Source organism: Mus caroli, chromosome X (assembly GCF_900094665.2).
Source record: "Mus caroli chromosome X, CAROLI_EIJ_v1.1, whole genome shotgun sequence".
Classification (NCBI taxonomy): Eukaryota; Metazoa; Chordata; class Mammalia; order Rodentia; family Muridae; genus Mus; species Mus caroli.
Window position 1 is genome coordinate 39,302,711 of NC_034589.1, and position 8,992 is coordinate 39,311,702.

At 36.8% G+C, this 8,992-nt stretch overlaps 1 pseudogene; it reads right to left on the bottom strand.

Moving 5' to 3' along the window:
- Positions 1 to 8,223: 8,223 nt before the first annotated feature.
- LOC110287138 overlaps positions 8,224 to 8,992 on the bottom strand; it is a 3,193-nt pseudogene continuing 2,424 nt past the window's right edge.

An 8,992-nucleotide genomic window follows, 5' to 3' on the forward strand; every position in this document is an offset into this window, starting at 1 on the left:
CCTTGATTTACCCCTGTGATTGAAAAAGACTGGAAGAAGTTGAGGAGGAGGGTGACCTCCATAGGTAGACACCAGCAGTCTCAAATAACCTGGACCCCTGAGATCTTTGACATTGAGCCACCAAATAGGAAGCATATGCTTCCTGGTCTGAGGCCCGTGACACATATATAGCAGAAGATTGCCTCGTCTGGCCTCAGTTAAAGAAGACCCCCCTAACCCTTGAGAGACTTGAGGTACCAGGGAGTAGGGTGGCATGACATGGGGGGCTACATCCTCTTGGAAACAGGTGGGAGGAAGAATGGTATGAGGAACTTTGGCAGGGGTGACTTGGATGGGGGCAACATCTTGACTGTAAAAAGCTAAAATTAATAATAATAATAATAATAATAACTTTTCAATGAAGTGGGGATAATGCATTGGATGTAATGTGTTTACGTAAAAAATAAATAAAATTTTAAAAACCCACAAAGCAAAGAAACAAATAAAAAAAATTGGAATAAGAAGAGAGGACACATCCACACAGCTATCTGTAGTTCCTCTTCAAGAAAAAGGATTGAGAAAAAATAAATAGATGTGCATATTTAAACAAATGAAACTATAATTCTATCTATTAATCTGCAAAAACATTAATTCAAAACAACCGACCAACAATATAAATTCTATATCATTAACCTTGAACCTACTAGTAAAATATATAAGGGGAACACAAGAAAAAACAAAGAATTTATGAAAGGAAATTCTAATTGCTAAGGAAATAAAAGGAGCCATAGGTAAGTGGTATTGCATTAATTGAAAATCATCTGAGCAGAAAAAGATACAACCAACAAAGAGAAGAGATATCATGTAGAATCTGAGAAAATTGGTGATACATTCTTCAGTTAACAGGGAATTAGTATTTAGAATCTATTAGGGTTCGTGAAATATAATAATTAAAGAGCAAATAATCCAACCAAGAAAAAGACAATAAAAACAGATACTTTAAAAATTAAGATGTACAAACATATGTAAAACAATATTAAACACCATTAACTATGAGGTAATTGCAAATCAAAACCACATTGTAATTGGATTTTACATCAATAATAATGTCTTTCAAGATCTACTCATATATTTGAATGCATAATAAAGAACAATAAAGTTTACTGTAAACATTTTTACATCTAAGCTCATTACAGAACTACACAAAATAGCTATGTTATAGAATAGGTGCCCATTGATGAATGAATGGATGAAGGATACATTTTACACACACACACATGTATNTATATATATATATATATATATATATATATATATATATATATATCATTGGTTCTCAATCTTCCTAATGTCATGACATAACACTTTAATAAAATTCCTCATATGGGAATGATCCCCAATAATAAAATTATTTTGTTAAGAATCATAATATAAAACTGAAGGAAAAACCATCCAGAGACTATCCCACCTGGGGATCCATCCTATATACAGTTACCAAACCCAGACAATATTGTGGATGCCAGGAAGTGTTTGCTAACAGGAGCCTGATATAGCTGTCTCCTGAGAGGCTTTGCCAGAGCCTGACAAAAACAGAGGCAGATGATCATAGCCAACCATTGGAAGGAGCACAAGGTCCCCAATGATGGAGCTACAGAAAGGACTGAAGGAACTAGAGGGGTTTGCAACCTCATAGAAAGAACAACAATATCAATCAACCAGACTCCCCAGACCTCCCAGGAACTAAATCACCAACCAAGGACTACACGTGGTGGGATCCATGGCTCCAGCCACATATGTAGCAGAGGATGGCCTTGTCAAACATCAATGGGAAGAGAGACCCTTGGTCCTTTGAAGGCTGGAATGCTCCAGTGTAAGGGAATGCCAGGGCAGTGAGGTGATTATGGGTAAGTGGGTAGGAAAATACCCTCATAGCAGCAGGGATGGGATGAGATAGAGGTTTACAAGGGGGGAGGGACTGGGAAAAGGGATAACAATTGTAATGTAAATAAAGAAAATATCCACTAAAATATAATAATAATAATAATAATAATAATAATAATAATAATAAAGAAAATGGAGGTGTAGGTGAAAGGTACATAAGAAACAATAATAAAGAGGGTGAATATTGATCAAAGTACATGATATGCATCTTTTGAAAATCCAAAATCAAGTCTATTACTTTCTAAATTAGAATATGCTAATATTGGTAATGGTTTGAATAGGTTTGCCCTCATAAACCCATGTGTTTCAATGCGTGGTTCACAGCTAATGATACTCTTAGAGAGGTGTGTCCTTGTTAGAATAGGTATGGCCTTGTCTTATAAAAACGACATTTAAATGGGGCTGGCTTACAGGTTCAGAGGTGCAGTCCATTATCATCAAGGTGGGGGCATGGCAGCATCCAGGCAGGCCTGGTGCAGGCAGAGCTGAGAATTCTACGTCTTCATCTAAAGGCTACTAGTGGAAGACTGACTCCCAGGCAACTAGGGTAAAGGTCTTAAGACAACACCCACAGTGACATACCTACTCCAACCAGGTCACACCTATTCCAACAAGGCTACACCTCCAAATGGTGCCACTCCCTGGTCTAAGAATATACAAACCATGACACGTGGATATGAAGATAAATATTTTGAGTATAGATATTGTTTATACTAGCTTAGTAAAATGGTGATTTTATGTTGTCTTCTAAGTTCTCTGAGTTTGCTAGCCCTGTGTAGATGGCTTAGTGTGGGGCAAATGGACCCTGCAGACAGAAAAACTGGTAATGTGTGAGCCCAAATCCCATGAAACTGAGAAGTGAGTATAGTAAGCAATAGGTGTGGGGTCAGCTCCCAGACAAACTACCTACCTGCTTTGGAATGTAATCAAGACACCACACTGAGAAGACCATGGCAATCCCTCACATAGCATAAAAACAAGGAGTTCACCATGCTAATGGGGTATCTAAATAGGCCTGAGAGTTCAACCAATGAGCTTTTCTTCCTGGACATTCCTTCCCACAAAGCATATTTTATCCCTGGTTCACACTGAGTAAGGTGTATTTTTCCATATTTGCCATCAAATAAGACAGTTTGGACAAGCAAGGACCATCACTTCATCAAGGAAATCCATGGGGAGAGGGTTTCTTGTAAAGAGCAGTGCCTAAATCTCCTGAAGCCTTCTCTCTCCCATTCCCTAGATACACTTGGCACTCACTCAGAATGAAACCAGATTCCTCCAGTCCCAGGCTCTCTCTTCTCCTTCCTGCACGGCTCTGACACAGTCTGAGGGGAAGCACACACCTGAGCCTCAGTTCCCATCTCTCAGAGGTATACAGGACACTGGGAACCACAGCAATCTTCCCAGATCCTGCTGTTTTCCTCCAGTCAAAACAGAGACTGAAGACCCTCATTACAGACTGTGTTTGGCCTCCCCTGAGCAGCGTCCTGCTAATCTTTGCACCCCAGTGGTAAAGCAGAAACATAGGCCTGCACCTTAGGTTTTCAATGCCCAGCATACTTTCCCTCTTATTTAGTGGGTCATATGCCTAGTTATTGTAGGATTAGACCCAAATTCTACAGAACCAGACCCAGGTTCTACCTCCAAGCCCCATACTCCCACAAATAAGACTTAGACTCAAAATAACTTGGCCATAGTGCAAGCCTTTTCACTTATTGCATCACTTATTACTTATTAATTAAAATAATCGACTTATTTTAACATACATCCTGCCACATGGCTGGTGACAAGTACTCAGGTACCATGCATCATATTGTCACATACATCTTCCTGCTGAATCTTCAAGCAGCTGCCTCTGTACCAGAATCCATTCTTCTCCTGGATGTTCTATGCGCTATTTCCTGCACAAGCTATAGGCTATGGGCTTTTGAATTGACAGGTAATGCATCCATACAATACACAACACATTCTTTCTACAAGTGACAGACATATTAATTGTTTCTAAGGTATACATGCCACTATTGCACCCTGAGAGTTTTGGTGCCAAGCTGGTACATGTTGTGTTTAATACATGTTGTAGCTGAAGAGTACTGTTGGTTGCTTCTCTCCTTGGGAAGTTTACATGAAACTTCTGGTACCATGAAAGCTAGTCCTTGTGGAAGAGTCATTCTGGTCAGTTCTAACTCAGGAGCCACTCAGTCCTGTATACATGATGGCTTCAGCAATAGGACCATATCTTCCACTTCTGTGGGACAGTGAATAACGTAAATAGCTTTCAGTTCTGGGAATGTCTTAGAGCCATGAACTCAAAAGAGGGTTAATTATTCCTACAAATTTATGAAAACTGAACAGATTTTACACAGAGTACACTGGGTCAATGAAGAAATAAAATAATCGAAGACTTTCTAGAATTCAGTAAAAATGAAAAATCACTATACCTGTATGGGACACAATGAAAGTGGTGTTAAGAGGAAAGTTCACATCACTAAGTGCCTTCATAAAGAAATTTGAGAATTCTAGTATTACCAATTTGAAAGTACATCTAAAAGCTCTAGAAAAAAGAGCAACTAACACACCAAAGAAAAGTAGATGTCAGGAAATAAACTTTGGCTTGAGATTAATCAATTAGAAACAAAGAGAACAATACAAAGAATCAAAGAAACCAAGGGCTGGTTCTTTGAAAAACCAACAAAATAGATAAGCCCTTAGCCAAACTAACTAAAGGGTAACAAGACAATATCCAAATTAACAAAATCAGATATAAAAATGGAGCTATAACAATAGACACATAGTAAATTCAAAGAATCATTATGTGTTATTTCAAAAGCTACACTCCACAAAATTGGAAAATCTAAACAAAATGAATAATTTTCTAAATATATACTACCTACCAAAGTTAAATCAAGATCAGGTAAACAATTTATATAGTCCTTAGTGCCTCTAAGGAAATAGAGGCAGTCATCAATGGTCTCCTAACACAAATAAGCCCAGGGCCAAATGGTTTTGGCAAGTAATTCTACCAGACATCCATAGAAGAGCTAATACCAATAGTCCTTAAACTCTTCCACAAAATAGAAACAGAAGGAATGTTGCCAAACTCATTCAATGAGGACACAATCACCCAGATACCTAAACCACACAAAGACTCAACCAAAAAAACCAAACAAACAGAATTTCAGATATATTTCCCTTATGATCATTGGTGGAAAAATACTCTATAAAATACTCAAACAGAATAAAAGAAGGCATCGAAAAATCATATACCATGATCAATATGGCTTCAATGCTCAGATGCAGTGATAGTTCAATATACAAATAACCATCAACATAATTCACCATGTGAACAAAATGAAAGAAAAAAGTCATATGATCATCTCATTAGATATCAGAAAGCCATTGACAGTACCCAACACCCCTTCATGTTAAAAGTCTTGGAGAGATCAGGATACAAGATGCATACCTAAACATAGTAAAAGCCATATACAGGAAACCAATAACCAATACCAAATTAAATGAAGAGAGACTTAAAGCAATTCCATGAAAATCAAGGTCACAACAATGACACCTACTCTCCTATCTATTCAACACAGCACTTGCATTTCTAGATAAAGCAATAATACAACTAAAGATGATCAAGGGGATACAAATTGAAAATGAAGAAGTGAAAGTATTGCTATCCGCAGATGATATGAAAGTACACATAAGCCACCCAAAAAATTCTATTACATAACTCCTACAGCCGATAAACACCTTCGGCAAAGTGGCTGGATATATACTTGACTCACAGAAATCAGTAGTTTTCCTTTATACAAATGTTAAACTTGCCAAGAAAGAAATTAAGGAAGCAACAACCTTTATAATAGCCACAAATAATATAAAATACCTTGGTGGAACTCTAACCAAGCAGGAAGATCTGTATAACAAGAACTTCAAGTATCTGAGGAAAGAAAATGAAAAATGGTGTCAGAAGATGGAAAGATCTCCCATGCTCATGGATAGGTAGGGTTAACATAGTACAAATGACCATCGTATCATGAACTTCTGATGGTATCAGCATCCCTGATTTCAAGCTGTACTACAGAGAAATACTAATAAAAACACCATGGTGTTGGCATAAAACATATAAGTTGATCAATAGAATGGATCTGAAGATGTAGAAATAAACTCATACACTTAAGGCCTGGAATTGAGAATGGAAATCGATTTGGGATGTCTATGGGAATATAGACCTGGGAAAGGGGAATTTCAGAGGATTCTATGGGGGTGACTTTTTTGAGACTCCAACCAGCAGGGGACATCAAGACTGAAGAGTCCACCTCCTGTTGGCAGGTGGGACTTCCCCTGGAGGGAGGAGAAGATCAACCCACTCACAAAACCTTTAACCCAAAGTTTGTGCTGCCTATAAGATATACAGCAATAAAGAAGTAGCAGAGATTGAGGGAATGACCAACCAATCAGTGATTGGCCCACTTTGAGATACATTCCATATAAAAGAGTCAACCACTGACACTATTAATGATACTCTGCTATGCTTGCAGAAAACAGCCTAGCATAACTGTCTCCTGAGAGGCTTCATCCATCAGAAGATGGAAACAGGTGCAGAGACCCACAGCTAAACAGCATGTAGAGTTCAGGAAATCTTGAGGAAGAGATGGAGATATAGTTAATCAAGCAACAGGGGTCAAAGACACTACAAGAAGACCTACAAAGTCAACTAACCTGAGCTCATGAAGGCTCAGAGACTGAATCACCGATTAAAGAGAATGCAAGTTCTATATCAAGCTCCTCTACACATTTATGGAGGATATGCAACTTAGTCTTCATGTAGGTTCCCTAACAATTGGAGCAGAGGAGAATGAATTTTTCCATTTTGAAAATAGAATAGAGTGTACTCACATTAATAGGATGACTATTGTGTCACTAGACAATATAATTTCATGGAAATATATAGTCACATATAGTTTGTTGTGTCAAGTATTATGTCTCACATAATTATATTCTTTGTAATATAGCTCAATACTCTGAAAGAATGTTGAAAGGCCAGTCTGAATTAACAAAACATTTGAAAAAAATTCAGTTCCATTATTTCAAAAAATGTACAGGAATATGAGCAAGCCAAAGGAGTAATGTGTCATTTTCTGGGGAATCTGATTTAATGTATACATAAGAATAGTTAAAATGTTTTCAGGATTTTGAATTCAAATAGGTATTTTAAATTTTTTCCTATGAAACTTATTTTCTGAGCACCAAAAGTAATCTCCCTGATATTTGTTGTGTTATTCTTTCGCTTAGAAAACCCTATGATTTCCTGACTGTAAATAGTGAAGTAACTTTCATGTATAAGTTGCTGCAAATAGTATAATCCAAATTACTGAATTTTAACTGTTTATCTGATAAGATAATGAGGCACAATGCTCTTTTTAAAATCTAAAAAGCAAGGATTGATAAACTGCAAACACAAGCTGTTATCCTTGTGTATGTGACAAAATAATAATGTACTACGGAACAACATGGAGTAAAAGCAAGCACAAAACAGATGTTCAGTAAGTATGCATTGAAGGCACTGAGACTGTAATGTTGATGTATTTACACATCAAATAAATTACAACCTTAAATATTCAGTTGTTTTTGTTTGCTTACTTGTAGCCTTCCATAGCAGGAAACAGAACTTTTTATTGTTTTAAAGTTCTCCTTCTTTGTAGAGTTATGTTTTTACTTTTAAAAGTTGCATTATAAGTAACTTCATCTAACTGTAATTTTTGTTTACTTGAGAAGTCAGGGATTTTTTTTTATCATATGAAGCTTTTCATTTGTTACTTAATGGCATAACCAATAAACAGTTTAAATTTTCATTGAGAATGACAAGGACGTTTCACACATTCAACAAGTAATTATTAAAACTAAGAGCTAGTGCTACTTACATGATATTCATAAAGATGGTGAAACAAGATTGGAATTTATAGAGCACTTTGGCATTACTTTGAAACAGAACTGTGGAACTATGGGTGACTAACTGGCTTTTATACATTGACTTTGATATAATTAGGCAGGTCATCTAGGATCTAGAAGACAATTGTTAATATATTCTATATTGCCTTTATATCTATTCAGTTTCTCTCTGATGTTTCATCAGGGTATGATACAGATTAATTTATTACAAAGCTGTGGTTTCCTTTTCTTATCTATAAGCACTTTCTTACTTTTATTTGTTCTTTCAGAAATTCACACGAATATATTGGTGTTCACATCTGCCAAGTCTTTCCAAATTAACCTCCTGTCTTTAACCACCCAAATTTGTGTCCTTTAGCTTTTAAGCAAATCAGGTGCAATTTATACTGCCCGTATACTGGATCTAGGATTTATGGATTGTGGTAGAGCTCTGTGTGGCCATACTCTTAAAGAAAATGGGCTTTTCATTTCTTACAAGCTATCAGTTAATGTTCGTTTTCCTTCTACATGTTGGGACTGTGTCTGGCTTAAGCTTTAGCAAGTCCTGTGTATATAGTCATAACCACTGGTGTACCCACCAGCTGCCACAGATTACCTGGTTCCTGAAAGGAAAGCTGGGGATATATGGTAAGGACAGCAAGAGAAATAGTGAGCCAAGACAGTTCCATGATCAAGGCTCAAATTTCAATGTATGGCACTATATATATATATATATATATATATATATATATATATATATATATATATACTTACTAGAAGACTCAGGACCTGTGTCCACTTGAAAACCAATCTTTCAGGCAGCCATTGGGCTCCATCTTCTTTTCGTGAAAAAAAAAAAAAAAACACACAAACAGAACCTCTCCCCAACACCAGATCTTCCTGGGATCTGGGGTATTCCAGGGATTAGTTAGGGGATTGCCCCCCCACCCCCATTTAACTATGAACTGGAAGTGACTGGGTGCCAATGGCAATCTTTGGCAGACTGACCTTTAGCACCAGTTTGCAAAAAAATTAAAACAAATAAGACAAAAGCAAGATGTGCTTTTCATGACCTTGGGGGGTATAATTCCCTCTGTTTTTGGTTTTGGTTTTGGTTTTGGTTTTGGTTTTTGTTTGTTTGTTT